The sequence below is a fragment of the Lissotriton vulgaris genome, chromosome 6 (assembly GCF_964263255.1).
Source record: "Lissotriton vulgaris chromosome 6, aLisVul1.2, whole genome shotgun sequence".
Classification (NCBI taxonomy): domain Eukaryota; kingdom Metazoa; phylum Chordata; class Amphibia; order Caudata; family Salamandridae; genus Lissotriton; species Lissotriton vulgaris.
In genome coordinates, this window is record NC_141694.1 from 1,264,113,159 (window position 1) to 1,264,134,864 (window position 21,706).

The window sequence follows — 21,706 nt, forward strand, 5'->3', positions numbered from 1 at the left end:
TGCGTTTGAGAGCCAGAGTAGCGCAATCTATAACAAAAGACTTAGAAGTGGTATATGACCAAGTGGTCTGATCAAGGACATCAGCCAGAACTTTTAGAGTAGCATCCTGTGGGATGCATGTATATAAACTTTCAATGTCTAGGGAGACCACATAGCATGGCTCCTCTGGTAGTTGTACATTGAGTAGCATTGAAAGAAGACTTTTGGTGTCCTTAATATAGGTGCTGGTGGATTGGACTAATGGCTTAAAGAAAAAGTCACAATATTTGGAGAGTGGCTCCAACTGGGAACCAATCCCTGACACTATTGGTCTTCCCGGAGGTGGAACCCGATTTTTATGGGTTTTGGGAAGTGTGTAAAAATAAGGGATTTTCTCCTCAGAGTTAGTCAAAAAATCGGCTTCTTGTTTACTGATGTAGCCGTCCCTTTCCGCAGTCGTAACTAGTTCCAGAATTTAATCTTTTAGGAAGGGGGAGGGGTCCTGTTGAAGGACGGTATAACTGGTGGTATCACCCAGGAGACGTTTGCATTCTTCATCATAGGCAGTGGCATCCTGGATGACTATGCCACCCCCTTTGTCAGCACTCTTAATCACAATTTCTGTGTTCCCCTGCAAAGATTGAATGGCTTTATACTCCCCTGCTTTTAGGTTCTTAAAGAGGGTAGGTTCTGTCAGAGCCTCAACTTCAAGGGACACAGCCTGCTCAAAAGCTATAATGTCAGCAGGTACTAGATGCGTGGGAGGAGTGAAGTTTGATTTCTTTTTGAAGGTAGTGTCACTAGGTGGAGCTTGGGTTATGGGGTCTTGTTGCTCGAAAGAAGATTTTAACCTGAGTTTCCTAAAAAACTCACCCAGTTCCCATTTTAGTTTAAAACGATCCAGGCGAGGGGTGGGTATAAACCCAAGACCCTTTTCTAAGACAGCAGTCTCATCCGGGGTCAGGACCATTTTGACAAGTTTGTTATTAGACTTTTTGATTGCTCGGTCCCGCTCTCTGCTCCTGGGTTTTGCTCCGTGTGTTGTCCCTTACGGATTCTGTTGGGCCCCAGTGTACCTGATTCCCTGCTCTCCTCTTCCCCCTGCCTCTCCGGCCAAAACCTAAAAAAGGCTGCGGATACATGTTTTGCTGGAAGTGTTGAGGTGGGGGGACAAAATGTGGGTTCCAGCCAAAATGTGGTGGAAATGGAGGTTGGTTAAAGGGGTTCGGTTGATAAGCACCCTGTCCTTGATGTGGATAAGGAAACCAATGTGGATTGTACTGGTTGTGATTCTGTTTGCCTCTCCCTCTGCCACGTTGTCTGTTCCCTCTGCTCCCAGTGCTTGAATTGCTAGAATCTGAGTCAACAGAAGTATCAGGATCATCATTGGTGCGGTCAGGTGGTGTATAATCTTGGCTGGCATAGGGGTAGGTTTTGTCATACGACCACCTTTTTAAATCTTTTTGGAACTTGACTACTTTTGATTGTGCGAGATTTTCCTTATATTCATTGAGTTCTTTATTGAACTCCTCAAGTTTCTTTTTGAAACCTGTGATTGTTGTTTTGATATGGGTTTCTGTAGCCTGTATATCTATTAATAGGGCTTCTGATAATCGCATTGCCGTTTTTATGATTAGGATAGCCCAGTCGTGTGTGCAATGCCATGCAATTTGCGCCCATTCTTTCCTGAACACACTGTCCTCTAAGAATATTCGTGGGGCATTAGTAACTAATAGACCCTTAGGGGCCATTTTATTGTTAAGATATTCTTTCATCATTGTCCCGTGTAGGATAGTTCTGATCCGGCTTTTCTTCTGCTCACCTAACTTTTCCCAATCGGAAGTTTGTGATATAGCTTGATCTACTAGAGGGTCAGCAAACAATGAGGTGTCACTTAGTATGGCATCGGCCTCCTCTCTGGAGTACGATAGGCCTGATGCCTCCATGGCAAAGGTGTAAGACGATGCACTTTCAAAAGAGTATTTAGTTTATATAAAAAATGTTTAATAATAGGCTCTCGCAGCTGCACGCTGCTGAATCAATTCAAACAACAGGAGAGAAAGGGTCAAAAGAACACTCTCATACCCCTTATATATGCATATATCAATCAACGTAAGAGTGTCAATAGTTATAGGAACCAGATGCTAAAGGTAAAAATTCAGAAGAATTATGGAATTGCTAGCACCAGAGGAGGCTGTTAGTATAGTGGGGAAAATAGAATGCACGTGCTCCGAGTGAACTAAAAGGACCCTCAGGCCCCAGCTAAAAGCTGGTAGCCAGTTGTCTTCATTGGGTGCCAGATAGTTGCAAAGAAAATGAGAAAAGGTGACTTAAAAAGAGTGTGGACTACTCCTCAAACAACTCATTTTAATGAGAGGGTAGCTCTAACTCTGTTAAAACCAGTGAAAAAAATGGACTAATAAGTGGTTGTGTTAAATTGAACCAATAAGTCCTAATAATAGTGCAACAAAAATTGTTAATACTAAAAAATGGTCAACATGTTTCTGCTAAAGAGCCTACAGTCAGCTCAGCATTCATCAGGACCAGAAAGTCATTCCTACTCCATTGTGGACACCCCCTAAAGTATCCGAACCTATGGAGTCAAAAAAGAACTAATACGACCTGATTTGTCAAAGTTCTTTATGGAGATTTCTTCCCAATGTCTCTCCTCATTATGGGAGACTTGAGAAATCTGTAATGTAAACATACAAACAAAAATGTCTAAATTATGAGCTCTTATGGAAAGTATCAAAAACATCTTTCGATTTTGATCATCTCTGTGCATGTGCATAAACATTATATGGTATCATAATTTGCTCTTATATGTTTTATCTGAGCACGTGCATTCTATTTTCCCCACTATACTAACAACCTCCTCTGGTGCTAGCAATTCTATAATTCTTCTGAATTTTTACCTTTAGCATCTGGTTCCTATAACTATTGACACTCTTACGTTGATTGATATATAATTGTTTCTTCTATTGCCTGATTGGAGTCCTCAAAATTATCTGTAAATATCATAAGGTCATCCACATATAATGCAACTTTTTTTGACCAGTTTTGATGTTTAAAAGGCGTTATTGAGTGGTGTTTTCTGATGGAGCAGGCCAATGGTTCTATGTACAGATTAAAAAGTAATGGCGACAGCGGACAGCCTTGCCTTGTGCCCCTGTGTATTTTGATGTTATCAGTCAGGTTTCCATTTATTATAATTTTTGCTCTTGGGTTGTTATATACTTCCCTTACAATGTGGCCAAAGCCTTCACCCAGTTTGTTTTTCTTAATGATTTCATTTAAGAATACCCAATTGACTCTATCAAAAGCTTTGGCAGCATCATAAGTAATTATTGTTAGGGGTAATTTTTCACATGTGGCTACGTCTATTGCTGCTATTAGCTCACGGGTAATCTCATGGATTTGCCGTCCTTTTATAAAGCCCTTCTGATCTAGGTTAATTAGGCTTGGCATGACTTTTGCTAATCTTTTTAATATAACTTGCATAAATATTTTGTAGTCACAGTTAAGTAACAATATGGTTCTGTATGACTCACATAGCTTGGGGTTTTTCCCAGGTTTTAAGAGAATGCTGATTGTTGCATCATTCCAAGAGTCTGGAATTTCCTTTTGGTCAAGATATATAATGTTCATTAGTTCTGTTAGTTGATCAACTAAAGTTTCCTTTAAGGCCATGTAAAATTCGTTTGGAAGCGCGTCAGGGCCAGTGGCTTTTCCTCTTTTCAGGCTATTTATGACTGCTATGACCTCCTCTGGTTTGATTTCGCTGTTTAGTTCTACCATTTCCTCATCTGTTAATGTTGGGAGTTGTACAGTATCCAGGGAAATCAACCAGTCTCAATAAAGTTAAGGGCATGAATATGGGGCAAGATTGGGACCCGTGTTAATACCCATTTTAAAATTATTTCTGGGTTTGAGACCTGGGCGGACTGGCCTACATAAAGCCCCACCATACTTAAAGCCCTGTAAACTGGTGGAAACAATAATTTTCACACAATATTACTGACTAATGGCCCTCTGTTAATGCCTGCAGAGCAAAGCATGTTGGTAACTTTGACATACATGAATGCTTTTCTATAAATACCAACATTTTAGACAAGGAAAGTGGGGGATTTAAAAAACATAATCGTGAGAATATTTTGCCCCAATTGGATTCCATTGAAGCAGAGGCAATTTCAGGTAGGAGGCAGACAAAATATATCCCTTGTTGACTTTAAAAAAATCGATTTTTCAGCCTGATTCGGGTTTATTGGGATGTATGCGTCTGTTTGAAAACGTGATTGTTTCATTGATATTAAGTTGTGGAGGGAAGAGGAATTAAGTTGGGGAACATTTAAAAAGTCGGACTTAGATTTTTTTGGGCAGTTTCCCTGTGCATCATTGAAAGGTAAAGCTATTTCAGACCATTCCATTCATCCTAAGTGATTCTGCTCCAGTCCAGCACACACTAAAGCTATGAGGTCTTAGCATGACATCGTTGCGAACCAGCATATATCAGTACATGATTATCGGACAAGGCAATACCTGCTTTTTGTTTTCTTGGCACCCATGACGTTCTCTGCCCTCCTAGCCAAAATATCATCTTACCTACTTGCTGTTGAATGGCAGACTATCCCAGTGCCCTCCTTGCTCTATCCTAAATCACCAGAGGATTATTTTGTTGCTTGTAAACCTGGTGAGTTGTTTTTAGTCATATGTATTTTTTCTTTGCATTGCGGAGTTTTCTCATTAACACTTCTCATTATAATTTATAGCTGCAAATACCACAATGCTTAAAGAGTAACTTGACCGATATGAGACAGTCAGTGCTCCGGGAGGGGCTGGGGACTGGCAGAGCACTGGGTTGGAGACTCTTGCACTTCCCATCCTCGCTGATGCAATGTGAATCCTTGTGCCGATAGTTGGGTGATGCCACTTCCTCCTGGAAAGTTTCAGGCCCAAAAACGTTCAGTTTCATCAGACTCTTGTACATTTAAATAATGTACAAGAGTCTGATGAAAATGAAACGAAACGTTTTTTTGTTCTGAAAACGTTCATGTATGTACTTGTATTGCCCACGCATCACAATTCACTCAGTACCGTTTTGGCATGTGTGGCTTCCTGAACAAGGACCACTTCTATAGGTACTAAACGCATGCTCCCCCCTAGTGTTATGTAAATGACACAAGCTGTGCATGCTTCTCAGGTTCTGCATGATCTGGAATTTGCTATGATCAAATAATTAAGAGACTTAAACATTTCCCTAAATTAATAATTTCCTAAAAACAACTTTCTTCTCTCTCCCCTCCACTTCTTTACCTCAACAGGTGTTAAATTATGATTGTACTTTAACCACTTCAGTAAAATTAAACCACACGCTATGATATGATTTTTGAAAAACAAAAGAATACATACAAAACAAAAAATGACAATGCTCCCTGAAACACAATAAAAAGTTACTCTCAATTAATAAAGCCATGTGATTTTGCTGAATCAGAAATCCAAAGTCCACTTTAGAGTAATTTAGCAGCACAATTCCAAAGATCCCCCCTCAAAAAAAGAATAATTATCCCTGTTTGGACCTGTTGAAACCTGGATGGACCAAAGACCAGACTCTTGTTCCAGGTAAGCTTTTTTCTTCATGTGTCATGATCAGTCTCAAACTCCTACCCAGACAATGAAAATACATTCACCCCTTTCTCATATCTAACCTCATCCGCATACCACTCACTATAAAACACACTATCTTTAGCTGGAAACGCCTGGGCTGTGAGGCACTCTGTTGAACTGACCTGGGTAGGGTTGGAGGCAGGAAATGAAAGATGAAACCAGAGGTTTCCCTTCCTGTAGAGATTGATGATGGGAAAACAGGAGATGGCTTCCTGTTGAGATGGAAATATTTCATGTGTGTCCTATTTTTCATACTATGATTTTTATCCTACAGGTCAGCATTTGTTTAACGCAGCAGTCACACCTTAGGGTATCTGGGCGATGTGGGTGACGTCTCAGTCGATGAGCCAGTCCTTAAATTTCTTCCTAAAGTCCACCATGGAGGGTGCAGTTTGAAGATGGAGAGGTAGGCATGCCACGTCCCAGTAATGTAGGAGAAGGAGCAGCCTCGCTGCGACGGATTCGGGGGGTGTCTGTATGGGTTAGAGAAGAGAATCGCAGGTGTCTTGGGGGTAGGTGGACGTTCAGTCGATCGATGATGTAGCCAAGCTTTGTAGGCATGTGTGAGGATCTTGTACTGGCATCTCTTCAGGATAGGGAGCCAGTGGAGGTTTCTGAGGTGAGGGTGATGTGGGTCTGGGGAGGTCCAGTATAACTCTGGCTGCAACCTTCTGTATGGTCTGGAGTTTTATGAGGAGCTGGGTGGAGATGCCAGCATAGAGAGCATTGCCGTGGTAGATGTGGCTGGTGACAAAGGTCTGAGTGACGGTCTTTCTGGTGTTGACTGGGATCCATTTGAAGATTCTGCAGAGTGTGCGAAGGGTCTGAAAGCAGGAGGAGGCGACTGCGTTGACTTGTCCTTTCATGGTCAGTTCAGTGTTGGGGATGATGCTTAGGTTGCATATATGGTCTGTGGGTGTAAGTGTTTGTCTGAATTCTGCTGGCCACCAGCTGTGGTCCCATACAGATCCCAAAGATCAGTACTTCTGTCTTGTCGCTGTTGAGTTTAAGGCAGTTGTCTCTCATCCAGTTGACTACGTTAGTCACACTTGCATATACACAGACACTTGCTTAAATAGTTAGAAAAGCTAATTTTAACATACATACATCACAATAGCAATAAACAGTACATACCACACACTCTTAATGTAGAGTTGCTAATTTTTTTATCACAGTCTTTATTGGATTCTCTACAGGACTCTTGCCAAAAGGAAGTAGCCCTGCATCATTTTTCTAGACACTGACACAGCACGCATTTTCCCCCTCCTGAGGCGGAAGCCGGGAGGTCTCCTATCTTTCCTTGTATTTTAATTGCTGATTTTACTTGTCTTGCACTCGTTTTGATATTCGCTCACACCTGAGTTAAATAGGTGTGCTGAGACCCCCTGCGCTTAGTAGCGCCTTAGATTCATTCTCACCCCTCCCTGTAGCTCCGGTCCTGCTCTCGGCTGAGTGTTGACGACGAGGGCAGGGCGCCGGTTTTGGCGGCCATCTTGGGTCGGGCTGGGCTGGTGACGCGACTGACAGCGCTATAAAAACAGACAGTGATGGCTCCGCGCAGCGAACGCGAACAACGGACGCACCGGACCTGCGCCGGAGTCGTGCCAGAGTCCTGCCCGTCTGCGCCCGTCCGCGCACGATCGGGTTCAGGGCTCAGGGACTCTGGCACACGCATCACCTATACCACAAATGATCTCCTAGCACTGAACTCTGACAGGTACAGTCTGTCTTCTACCATATGTGCCGCTCTCAAGGTAAATAACATCCTCTATATCCCCAGCCCTAAGAATTTTAGCCTTTCACCCCCTCTAAAGCTAGCTACCCTCAATACTAGGTCCCTACAGAAACACCACCTGGAAATTTTCACCCTTTTACAGGACGAGACCATCGACATTCTGACACTCACCGAAACTTAGTTGAGTGATACCTCCTCCCCGGATATCATAGCCGCCCTTCCTAGCGGGTATGATATGATCTGGCATAACCGACCAGATGGGGCCCGAGGCGGTGGTGTAGCAACGATCTTTAAAAAACAGCTTACGGTGACCAAAATCCTGACTGAGACCATAAATGCCGTTGATCTATTGGGGATAAAAATCACCATGAACAATTCCTGTCTTATCATCTTAACAGTCTATTTCCCACCCCAAAGTACTCCAATGTTCAATGATCTCTTTTTCCCCATAATATCGGATCTATGCACACGTTACAAAACATTTTGGTGACGGGTGATTTTAATGTTCACTGGGATAAAAGGGACAAAGATCTTATCAGCTCAGAAACTGCAGACTTCCATGACCGCTCTTGGACTGGCACAATTAGTGGAAGCCCCAACTCACATAAAAGGTCACATTCTTGACCTCATTTGGTCCTCTATGCCAAAGGCGGTCCTCACAAATATCACACCCTGTATCTGGTCGGACCACCACCTAATCCTGTATGATATACCACAAAACAATCCCCAGGCTAAACTCCCATTAAAAACTAAAAAAGTGCGCCAATGGAAAAAAGTCAACTCTGAAACCCTGACCAAAGTCCTGTCCAAATGTAAACAGAAATCCATAATCCCATTAGATGGTATTGACCTAGATCTAAACTATGACACAATAATAACCACCCTCAGGCAATCAATCGATGAGATAGCCCCTGAAAAAACACAAAAAATAAAGGGTGCAGAAAAAGGAGCTCCCTGGTTTACCCAAAGTCTACGAGATCAAAAAAGAAAGCTCCGCTATCTTGAAAGACGCTGGAGGAAATCTAAAAAGGACACTGATAGGGAATTATACAGAACATCGTTCCAACTGTATAAAAAGCTTATCGTTTCAGCCAAGAAGGACTATTATGAAACACGCATGAACAATGCCACAAACATCCAGAAAGAAACCTTCCAAATACTGAAAGAGCTAAGCAAGAAGGAGGAAAAGGCAGATACATTGATTGATTGTGACACTTTTCAAGGATACTTTCTTGAAAAAGTAGCGACTATACTGTCAGATATTAAGAAAGACAATTCAACTATACACACCATGCCATTTCCCCCATTAAACCCCTCAACCCCTATCATCATTAGATTTCCTGAAATTGACTCCACCACCCTTAGACAACTAGTAGCATCTACCAAGTCAGGTTCCCCCGCCGACCCCTGCCCGCCCAATATTTTTCGACTAGCAATTCCGATTCTAGAAGACCTGATCCTATACCTCCTAAACAATTCTTTAGCTACTGGATCATTACCAACCACCTTCAAAGAGGCACGCGTCAGACCCCTGATAAAAAAACCTGGGGCAGACCCAACTAGCCTGAAGAACTACAGGCCAATTTCCTAGCTGCCATTTCTATCAAAAGTACTAGAACAGCATGTGTTAAAATCATTGTCACCCCTTCTGGAATCTCACCATCTTCTCCAGGAGCGGCAAGCTGGTTTTCGTGCCCACCATAGCACGGAACTAGTAATGCTGTCAGTACTGGATGAGCTCAGATGCATGGCTGACAGTAAAAAGCCAAGCGCCCTGATATTACTAGACCTTTCAGCGGCGTTTGATACTGTCAGCCATGCATTGCTCCTGGACAGACTAGCCTGGTCCGGGATAAGAGAACTAGCTCTCCAATGGCTAACGGCCTTTCTATCAGGGAGGACGCAGAGGATCCAGTTAGCAGATCAAGTCTCCGACGTGGGCGCCTTAGTTTGTGGAGTCCCGCAAGGGTCCGCGCTCTCTCCACTTTTATTTAATCTATACCTACAGCCACTGATAGAATCCTTGGCAAATATGGGCTGTAAAGTTTTTAACTACGCCGATGATACTCAGCTGCTGCTGAGTATCGACAACACTACATCGGCTCAGTCCATGGCCCAAAATATACTACGGTTCACAGTAAATTGGATGTCGTCCAACCTATTAAAAATCAATCCAGACAAAACGCAAGTCCTTGTAGTCTCAACCTCTACTTCCCCTGGAACGATTTGTTCTGGCCACAAGAACTTGGACCTACCCCAAAACCGTGCCCTAGTGTAAAGAGCCTCGGTATGAAAATCGATCAGGAACTCTCGATGACCAACCAAGTGTCCGCTGTGGTTGGCTCCTGTACCAATCTGATCAGGCAGCTACGTAAGCTCGTCCCCCTACTCTCAATGAACATGCTTCAAACCATTGTTTCAGCTACAATAGTGTCCAGAATCGAGTACGGCAACGCATTATACCTAGGTCTCCCAAAAAATTCCATCAATCGTCTTCAGGTCATCTTGAATGACGCAGCCCGTTTGATATTCGGAGTACCCAGGCGGACCCACGCCTCCCCTTTGCTTTATAGGCTACATTGGCTCCCTATGAAGCAAAGAGTCGAATTTAAGAGCATGTTCATCTGCCATAGAGCAATTCATGGACAGGCGCCAGCCTATATAAAAGATAGGCTTGAAATGTATGAACCTAAGCGCGCCCTGCAATCCTCCGACTCCTTCCTGCTATCCTGCCCACGATTTAAACTGGCAACTAAAGGAGGCAGATCTTTCTCAGTCCAAGCTCCCACCATCTGGAACAATCTTCCGGAGGTGCTTCGTAGAGAATCCAATCTTCTCCGCTTTAGGAAATCCCTGAAAACCTTACTTTTCAAGGACGCGTTCACATCCCCGTAAGATAGGTCGATATTTCCACACTCTTCCATCTTGTTTCTTGTTGCTGTACTTGGTCAGAAGTGCTTTGAGACCTGTCGGTGAGTTGGCGCGATACAAAACCCAGATACAAATACAAATACAAATACAAATACTCCTTTAAATGGCATTCTCACAGTACATATTAGACTTTGCGGTGTTTAGTCTAGCCAGTGTTGTATGCACGGGTGAAATAGGTTTGCGATAGCGGCCTGACGGTGTGTGTTAAAAAGAAGAGAAAGTAAAAAGGGAGGGTTTGTTTGGCATGTGGCTGGCTGAAAGGCGCCTACACATGAGATACTGAGAGCGGACACTTCATACCTGTCATGTTGTCATTGACTTTTGATCTCTTTTACTATCTGCGTAGCCAAATGTTTCAAGGCATCTTTATTGTCCCTCCTGATGGTGATTGTAATTCCATGGTGATAGTCATAGTGGTTTTTCAAGTCAGGCAGATTGTATGTGTCAGATTAGGGGTAAGGAATGTGCAGGGATTTTAGCGGTTGTGAAGAATGGAGTATCCCAGAGCTTTCTGCTCATTGAGAATTTACAATTTGTAAATGACAACTTTTTGTTCAGGTGTGTCTCTAATCACTGCAACTTCACCCCGCCCCCTTTACCATTGTTCAGCTTATGGCTGGTTTGAAGCAGTAACCGGAGAAGGGGGCCAGCTGTGTGGGGAAAAGAGTGCGTTGTCGTCGCACCCTCCTCCGGCCTTAGTGCCAATATTGGAAACACACCCAACCCCCAAAACAACAGAGCATGCATGATGATGAGTAAATACACAACACAACTTTTGTTTTGGAAAATATTGCTGCAGGTTTATTCCATACAAAAGTATGCAATATGGTGGGTTATCTTACGGGCGATCCAAGGGTAGGCAGCAGTAACCAATTTATGCCGCCTGATGAGCCAAGCACTGTGGAGAACCCAATCAGTGCTACCTTATGGGGTGATCCTCTTTGCCGGATCACATGACACATTGGTCCCTTATTACTCACACCCCTTTCAGGGCGGAGCGTAGGTTGTGGGCCTGAGCTGTTGCTCAGGCCCACAACCGCCCGAAGGACTAATGGGGTGCCGATCCGTTCTTCCAGGCACCTGCTATGAGGCTCCTGGTATTTGGCTCTGGAGGTACCCATCTGCACCCATCTGCTTCCAGATCGCCCTGTAACTCCGCCTGCGACGCAAGAGAAAAAATTAAAACGTTCTATGAAACCAGCCTGCCACCCCCATACCGGGTAAATGGTAGGATGGGAGAGGGTGTGCCCGGCTCAACAGAGGATGCCAAGGTGGCCGGGTGGGCATAAATACCCTCCCTGAGTATTCCCCAATACAAGGGGGCTGCCCTTTTAGGATGGCCCCCTGCATTATTGACAACACACCTCACCCCCTAAAACAACATCGCATGCATGATGATGAATAAATACACAACACAACTTTTGTTTCGGAAAATATTGTTTCAGGTTTATTCCATACAAAAGTATGCAATATGGTGGGTTATCTTATGGGCGATCCAAGGGCAGGCAGCAGTCACCAACCTATGTTGCCCCGCCCGCCTGATGAGCCAAGCACTTTAGAGAGCCCAATCAGTTCTACCTAATGGGGTGATCCTCTTTGCCGAATCATTTGACACATTGGTCCCTTATTATTCACGCCCCTTTCAGGGTGAAGCTTAGAAAGGCAAGCCCAGGTGGCTCAGGCCCACAACCGCCCGAAGGACTAACGGGGGGCCGACGCGTTTTTCCAGGAACCAGCCATGAGGCTCCTAGTATTTGGCTCTGGCACTCCTATTGTGCCCCTCATAGGTATCCTTCTGTATCCACCTGCTTTCAGAGCGACCTGTAACTCTGCCACAGCTCTGGAGGCGGCCCCCTTCCTCGCCAGAGCCCCCCACCAAAACAGCTATATTCTCACCTGCAACCTACTTTCTAGGGCCTCCAGCATGTTTCAGTGGAACATGTCCATGCCCCCTGTGACAAGTGCACCCCATGTTTGTCAACTTAACCTGAGGCGTACGCCTGGATGACCCGTACCTGAAAGAGCCCAAAAAAACAATTAGAACTGTGAACCGGTGAACTGGAACCTCCAAGCTAATGGAGGCTCCATCCTTCTGTAACCTGTGGCTGCAGTACTTCTAGCACTGTATGTGCCTTAACACTTGTGTCCCCAATTTATGGGACAGCAGCCCACTTGTTAGGTGACCTCTCCCACAACCAGCTTGTCTACTTTGGCTATCAAGGTGAGAACTTTCTATGCTTAATTGAGGCAACCCGTAACCTGCCCATGGGGCAGAGTGCACATATTTTTTTGAGGTTGACCAGACATTTGCACAGTCCTCTTTGATTGCTAAATCACGAACAGGAATGTTCATAACTAGCTGTATGTGACCATGAGAAATTGTGTCCTCAAGCACTTAGCTTGTATCCTTTATTCCTTATGGGAATTTTGCCTGTTTTTGTTCCCTCTGGTGTAACCCCCTAGGCTTCCCAAGTTCATGATTCTGTCCGAGTTGAACCAGTGTGCACTGTCTGCAATATAGTACCCAACATTCAGGATTGACTAAGCCCTTGTTTACCCCCATACTAGCTTATTTCCAAAATTGGGGTTACCACTGCCAACCGTGTGCCACCAAGCAGTGGAAAATTACCTGGTCCGTTAAATTTTAATCCTTTTTTGTTTTTTGAATACTGACGTGCCAAATGTTTTTTTTATATCGGATCTTTTGTGCTTGACACCTTGTTTCCCCAATTGTTGGAACAGCAGCACACTATGTTGGCTACCAGCGTCCCCAACCACCCTAGCTAATCCAGCTATCCGGGCGGGGCATTAGAGCTTAACTGACGCAACATGGAACCTACCCTTGGTTCTAGGATGCACTTACTTCGCCATGTTGACCAGACATTGCACAAACCTTCTTGATTGCTAAACCCTAGTGAACACATTAATAGTGTCAGATCTGGTTTGAAAGAATATATATATTGTGCCCACTATTAGTGCCACCGCACCCTTTCGTGGAGTGGCAACTTACGCAGGTCACCCTGCAACTGACCCTGCTGCTTAATACGTCCCCTTAATGCCCTTGCCTGTCACTCAACGACCCTGGCAACATAATGCCCAGCAGCTTGGTGTAGAGGATTTTTGATCCCAGCGTACCAGTCTGTATTGTAGACTGCCTTTATAGGGGTTCCAGTTTGTGTGATGTGTGTGTTACTGTCCTGGCAAGGCATACCCAATAGCCCATCCCATCTTGGTGACTGTTCCGCCATGGAATATGAGAAATTAAGCAAGGGCGTCCTCTTGTACTTGCCATTTATCCCTCCTTTCTTACAATAACTATTATTCTTTTCTTTTGGCTTTACAGTTTAATTTGAGGTGTCGCCCCCAGACATCCCAGACTGCATACTGCTGGCCACGTGTGCAGCTGCTGACGTTAATGAGGGAATATCCCGGTTGCAACTTGAATTAAAACACTGCCCTCCATGGACATACCTCTAAAGAGAATGGCCCTACACAGCCATAAGACCAAGGATACACATACATTAAACCTCTTTAACTGCACCTTGAAAGGGAATGCCAAATGTGCCTATAATTGTCAGCAATTCCTTTGACCCAGCTACTCTTGACATAATATGGCAGCGTAGGTAGAAGACAAGGGATGTCCGACCAACCTTACTTTCACTCTTACAATTCGCTGTGTATAGGGCTTGATGGACCATAACCTAATTGTGTCTTTGTGAAGCGTGCGTGCCCCCGGGGCGTGAAGTCACTGAATAATCGGTGTATGTTACCCACTCACTGATACCTATGCACCGCTAACTGCCCATACTTAGATTGAAGGAATGCTGAATGCTTCCTAAGGACTGTAGACTTACTGCTCCAACCCAGTTTGACCCTAAAACTTTGGGACAACCTAAGTAGTAACCATGCCCTTCATGGTACGTCTCCCCAGCATTGTGTATCAACTTATTAGGGACACAGGTCTCACAAGATGCCCCTTCCAATCTGGGGATCTGGGGATAACCCAGGGGGCAGACAAGTCTGTGGGAACTGGAGGAGAACAATATGTGCAAATACCTGCCCTCTCCTGAATATTGGGAATGCCAAATGATCTATAATACCTGTGCTCTAACGCAGTGTTTACCCACCTTTTTTGAACAGCAGCACACTTGCTAGATGACAACTACCACAACCCGCCTGCTGCCCTGGCTAAAGCGCGGGTGAATATGGCTTAACTGAACCGACCTGTAACCGGCCCTTGTTTGCAGAGGGTACATTTTAGCTGCATCGACCAGACATAGCGAGACAAGACGAGATTGCAAGCCCCACTCCCACACAGCTAAAGTTAAACATAGTCCATCAGGGCCCAAGGCCTTACCTTTGCCCTCAGTGGTGTGACCTGGACTGCTAAGACAGGGCGTCATGAGGTCACACATACCAGTTCCTCTTGTGCTACATGCTGGGGAATTATTATGCTCCACGCCTACTTGCTCGGAATTAGTGATGGTACCTCAAGGGGTGAAAGGTCAGGGCCTTATCCCTGATGCTTGTCAACCCAGCCTTCTACAGGAAATCTACAGCATTGCTTTTTAAAGCTGTTCCTGGTTCCACTATTAATTATGGTCGTATGCCTGCCTAATTCACAGGGCTGATCGGTTTAATAATTTACAATTGAAATTGCCCAACCAAATGAGGCCTTGCACTGAACCTCTTCTGGGCTGTCTCAACTTTCTTTCAAAGCTAGAAATGCTAACCAAGTGTACATGATACCTGTTTCTATATGATGCCAGCAGGTGTTCTTCATAAAGGCCCTTGTACCCAATTACACAATGCAGACTCAACAACGTTTCGCAGCACCTCTCTTTGCGTTGTAATTGCCCAGAGCTAGTGTCAAATTGTTCTTTCCCACCATTGGGCTGGTAACCAACAGCAAAGAACGGCAGAACCTTGGCATAAGATCCCAGTTTCCTAGAGTAAAACAATAATTATCCTGTACCATTATCAAATGTGCCACATGCACCCATGCCCTATCCACCTGTTGCCTTGTAGATGTCATCCAATTCAATGACATAGACGACATATCAACCAGTTCTCGCCCTTTTGCTCAACAAAATTCCATATGCTGGGATTTCTCCACTAGCACCTACGATGTTGAATCTGGATTTGTAAGGCGTACGTGAGGTTCGGCGATCGTCCCAATGCCAGTCGCCATGTTTCCAACTTCTCAATAGCGTCCGACGTAGTGAGGGCACTACGAAGACTCGTGGGACAAAATAAAAGTCTAAAGCATTAGTGACAATTAAGAAACAGCCAGGAAACTTCGACATCATGCAGGAACTAGCAATGGGGCCACTTTCGTCGAAACCGGCCACAATCCAGTAACCCCCTTAATACAGCAACCCAGACATACACCCGGGCGGCAAACAAGCGCTCCTGATGAATGTGAAAGAATGTGCGAATTCCATCCCTGCAACCCGGGCATAATACTTATTAGAACCGCACATCAATATAGGCAAGACAAAAGGACAGCCAAGCCACACCCAAGAACCATCTACAGTTTAAAGCCCACTGAGAGGTGAAGTACAGGCCCGCGTACTTCGAAACCAACAACACTAAAGAGAAGGTGGACCTCTCTGGAGTGCCCCGCCTTAGCCCCCAGACATGCACGAGTGCTAAGTGGGGTGTGGGCAGAGAAACGATAACCAACTGATGCCCCCGGTGGGCGTGCATCCCTAGTCATGGCGAGAGCACTCACAGCGTACCTGGTAGAACCTGGCTCTACAATCCATTACAAAAAGTGCCCATCACACCCTCCTGATGCACACACGCCACATGCTCTGCACAGACCCCAGCGTTGAGGTGTGGGCATACCCTGTGCTCCCGTAGGGGCAATTGGCAGCAGAACTAGCCCACGACATGTACAAACACAACCGAATCGAGAGGTCCCTGGGGCGCAGTCTAATGAATCGGCACACTGTGCTCCATTTCTCGGCTGATGTCGGGGTGGGGGCGGCGCTGATGACAGAGCAGGGACAGAGCAGCTGCCAGGGTCGCACCTTGCTGCTAAGACCCCTCCCCCTGTGCTACAAGGTGTGGGCACTGTGACGAAGTTCATCTTCCGCACCCATCAGCGCGGCGGAAAACATCTGTCTATGGCCACAAACGAAGCAGAAAGTTCTGGTGCAGAAACCGCCACTAGCAGTGAGGAACCCACCTTAAGACCACATCCCTAGCCCCCCATATTTTTACCTCATGATTGTCTCACCCGTGCCTACAAGGCCACGAACACGAAGCATCTTGATTGATCCTGGATGACCCGCATGTGGCACTGTCACGAGTTCATCACACGCGGCCCACAAAATTAACATATGTTAGATAACTGGCTGGGCAGTACATCCCTCCAAGGCCACTGAACCGTTTACCAGGGCATCCCCCTGTGGCAGTCCTGCAGTCGCATCATCCCTACACCGCCGCAATCTTAACAAGGCATAGGGCTCCCCAGGGGCAAGACGCCCCTCATCTGAAATATCGGACCCTCCGGGCCAGGCGAACCCCAGTGTGCCAGTCTCCTGTTAACCTCTATCCGGCCACCTGGGCCCTCATGCACGGTGGGCACAATTATCCAACTTGCCCCCCAACAACTTTACCTGAACCTGACACCCTTGATGATCACAGACCAACTTCCTGCTGCACGTTCCTGAAATGCAATGATACCGATTAATACTTCCAACAATTCGCATTCTGCGTGACCAATCTTACACATGGCCCCTGCAGCCTTCTGTCACTCTCGGAGTCTGCAGCAAACATCAAACGCTCTACCCACAGCTGTGTCGGATGCTGCGCGCTATTAAACCACAACATTTGTTAATGAACAATGGCTCATGAACAGTACCAACAGGAGTTCAGATGTTTGTATCCAAGTCTCATATCCCTGTAAGTCGCAAACAGTGTCAAACCCAGTGTGGCCTAGCTTGTAAACATTGTAAGAACGTAGGTGATCTGTGACAAATGCCACCTACCCTTGTGTATCAAAAGTATGTATCCCTAAAGAAAGCCTGTTCACCAGTATTTTCTTGTACCTCGCACCTGTACAATAGCGGGAAGGAAAGCAGTTCGAAGCCCGCTGGTCCCCCCGGAACATCAGGTCCACGCAGCTTGGCTGCCATGAACCAACCGCAGGCGTGTGCAACGTGACCTCGCCGCCCCGCCAGCCCACTTGCAGGATCACCCCATTACCACATCGGCGGAGGAGAAGCCTGGCGGTGACCGCTGCCTTCCCCCACCACGCAACTAGCAGCCAGCGCTAGCCGAGGCCCTTGTCTGCCTCATCAACTACCGCCACGAAGGTGAAGACACTCGGAGCTCGCCGCCCCCTAAACCAAGGGGCCTCCCCTGGGGGTGCGTACAGCATATAATTCCCGCGCGTCAATACAAAGCCCGAAGCGCAACTGCCACTGTATACATTCAAATTAGCGTACATGCGCTGCTATGCAGAACCCCATGGCCGGCAAGCAGCAAGTCCCGAGGCCGGCTGGCGGTCAAGCATGAGCTCTCCGGACGCCTCCGTACAGGGCCAGAACTAGAAGTTCCAAGCCGGCATCATAGGCGGGCTCCCACTGACGCTGGCCAATGGATTGGGGCTGGGGGATAGACTCACCTCCCACTATGCAGACCTCGACATCCGCAAACGACGGCGTTTCCCGGCGGTTGTAGGACCCTACAAGACGGCATGCCCAGAGCAACAGAGGACCCCAAGGTGGCCGGGGTAGGCATAAATACCCTCCCTGAGTCCTCGGCATGCCGGAAGTGACACGCATCATGCGCCAATTGAAGTGGGTGGGGACTCCTTCCTGAGTCCAAACACTTTTAGGGGGGTGGTGCTAGTGCCCAAATGGAACTAAATGGCCGCCCTTTTAGGATGGCCCTCTGCGTGGGCCACGGGCAGGCGCATTCTCGAGTGTTTGGCAACCCTAAGCAGTTTTCTCATGTTCTGCCACCAGGTGGCAGATATTTTTGGAGTGGTTAGAAATAATAGCGCGCTCGTAGCAAATTAGTAACTTGATTATTTTTCCATAAATGCCTGGGGCATCCAGTGCCGAGAGTCCTTTTTAATTCCACGCGATTGACCATTTAGAATACTGGAAAGATCTTTTGGGACATGGTGGACATATTGACTCCCTTGATTGCGGCATTATACTAGAACTCACGGGTTTTCTGCCTCTTGTGTTGTGGCTGCAGATGTTCCCAGACTTTGCCGGGGAGTTGCAGGAGATTGCCTCGAAATCTTCAAAACCTAGCTCAGGGCTCTCAATTTTGGCTCCATTCAGGCCAAAGAAACCTCACCGCCCAAGTTATTCTGAGTTGAATGTAGATCTGGGTATCAGGCAGTGTAACTAATGTGGCTGTAGCCACCTCGACCCTGGGAAGATCATGTAGCTGTCAAATAGCAAACGTCAACAGAAGAAGCAAATGGCAATCTGCAGGTCAGCCTAGAATGAGTAGGAACGGGTCGTATCCACACCTGAGCATCTCAGCTCACCCCCTGCCTTCAGTAGTACTGCACAGAGGTCAAAGTGCATCAAAATAAAAGTATGAGAACTTGCATCAGGTCGTCTACGAATGATTTAGCACCGGGTGCCCACGAACATATGGTGACTAAGGGCGATGGAGGCGGCTCCCTTCCGTCCACGCTCCGGTCCCCAAGCGAGCGGCTCTACACACCGGCCCCCCCGACAGAGGCCGGCTATCCCAGGCCAACCGAGGCTCCACGGCACTGCGGTCAGTAAGTGTGGGGTGGGTTAAAGAAGTGGCTTATAAGAACAACATATTCTGTAACTAGTATGTTGGTCTTTCCCCTTCAAGTAACAATATATGAAATAACACAACAAGATTAAAAATAAATGAATGTCGGACTAATTGGTGGGAAATACACTATTACCTCTCAAAAAGTATACATCTTTATCACCATGATGCTTGAAGTGACTTCATCAATCAAAGCCTATATTGGCTCCCAGGCAACGTTTACAATTGCTGATCAACCAATTACACAGATGTACAGATCATTCAGATAGCAGGCACCATGGAGAGAAGTCTGGTTACTTCTTTAGCACTCTATCCCATTTGTCCATTTGTGGATATGCAGCACAGCTAAGCCATCTTAAATACCCATTTCTGAGACAGATGTTTTTTTTACCCATTTCTGAGACAGTTGTGGGTTTTTTCTTTAGTAAAAAGTGAAGGAACTGGTTTTTTTTCATTATAATTTTTTTGTTCAATGAAAAACGTATGGACACGTGTTTCCCCATAGATCCCACCCACTTCAACCTCTGGTATTGCAGTAGTATTGAATGAGCCAGTTAGCAAACAAACATTATGATACAGTGAACAATATGACAAATTACGAAACAGAAGCATAATGAAAGAATTCAAACAATCTAGGAAGACAATGAGAAATAATATGCCTCTTTTATATATACATATATAATATATATAATATATATATATATATATATATATATATATATATATATATATATATATATATATATATATATATATATATATATATATATATATATATATATATATATATATATATATATATATATCCACACACTCTCCTTTGAAAAAAGAGACAGAAACCCAGGAGGACACGGTAGGAAGCCTTCATTTAATCACACAATGGCGAATGCATTTCGGCAGCCCTCTGCCTTCTTCAGCGCCCAAAGCATCCTGTGGTCACATGCGGTAGATAAGTCCCTCCTTTCGATCCCTTGCTGTTGCAAGCCCGCTCCACCCCTTGATGTATATATATATATTGTTGTTTATGACAAATAGTGTTGCCTTTTTCCTTGCCTATCTTTCGAATCTCTCTATTTGTTTTCAGTATGTGCTAATCTGTTGATGGCTCTGCGGAGTCTCTGATCATTGGGAAAGAATACCACTGAGGGCTTTATTCACAACAGTAAAATTACACTTTTGGTGTAAGTTTACTATTTTTGCCAATCACACAATGCGAGTTTCGTGTTACATGTAGTAGCTTTATGACAGCGGAGATTGTCCTAGCTTTTTATGTGCAGAGTTCCCTGCTGTCGTAAAGCTACTATACGTAAAACTACACTTGTAGCTTACGAATAGTAAAAGAATAGTAAAATTACACTAAAAGTGTAAGTTTTCCTTAGTGAATAAGGTGCTGCGTCTTTCCATTCCATGTATAGTCTACACTACTGTGAAGGAACATTTGAATGCAAACATACACTCCTTTGAAGCTCAATGGATCATAGATGGGCGTGTTGCATCTCTTTTCCTAATTTTGAAATTGTAGCTCTTGTCCTTAAATCCCATCATGCCAGTCTGATGATTTGTAACAGATTCTTACTGCATTTCTAATATTTTTTTCAATTAAATTATTTAACATCCAGTCCCTAAGCTTTTAAACCCCCAAATTCAAATGTACACCTTATCATATTTGCTTGAATTCCATTGGAGGGCGCCAGCGCCACCTTATGTGACATCCTTGACTTTACCCACACATTGCTTGTTGATCTGTGTTTCCCTGACTGGGAGAACGTCAATCCCTTGGCTCTGAGAGTAGTTGTGTGGCTTTATGCAACCATATTACAGTCCTTATTTTTTCAGAAAGTATTTTCTCAATTTATTGATGTAAATGTATTTATGGATAAAAAAGGCAAATTTCTGTTTTGATACCCTATTTATCTAAGGGCCAGATGTAGGTGGCCAAATAGCGAGCGCTAATGCTGAAATTCGCATTTTGGCTGCGAGCAATGTAGGTGAGTTAAAACCTACTAGCAAAATAAGGAATCGCAAAATTGCAATTCCTTATTTTGCTCTTGCATTTAAGGAATCACAAATTGCGATTCCTTAAATGCAGTGTAAGTAGCACAAAAGAAAGTGCACTTTAGCCTTAAGGAATCGCTAATTACCACCAACTTCAAGTTGGTGGTAATTAGCGGTTTCCTTTGAAAAAGCACTTTTGTGCTTTTTTAAAAGTGCCATGTGGTACACATTCATGCCGTTAGGGCATCTATGTGCGCCACATGGGCACACATGCACATTTCAGGGGTGCAACAGGGTGTCCTTCTGACACCCTGGCACCCTTGAAATAGCGCCAGCTATTTGCGATTCTCTAATAGCAAATTGCAAATAGTGAATATCTTCCCATTCATTCCTATGGGCCTCCTAGCTCATAGGAATGAATGGGTAGGTATTCCTTATAAGCGAATCTCAATTTCCGATTTGCTATTAAGGAATATTAAGGATTCGCTAATATTTTAGCGATTCCTACCTACATTCAATTTTGCGAGTCCTTAATAGAGAATGGGTAAAGTTTGTTATTACGGATTCGCAAATTTGATTTTACCTACATCTGGTCCTAAGAGCCTAATAGCATAATTGGGG

The 21,706-nt window shown here is 45.0% G+C and overlaps 1 protein-coding gene across 1 annotated transcript in view; it reads left to right on the plus strand.

The window, feature by feature from the left end:
- SLC22A16 (solute carrier family 22 member 16) overlaps nucleotides 1-21,706 on the plus strand; it is a 335,928-nt gene that overhangs the window by 110,919 nt on the left and 203,303 nt on the right. The gene's annotated exons all lie outside the window — the stretch shown is intronic.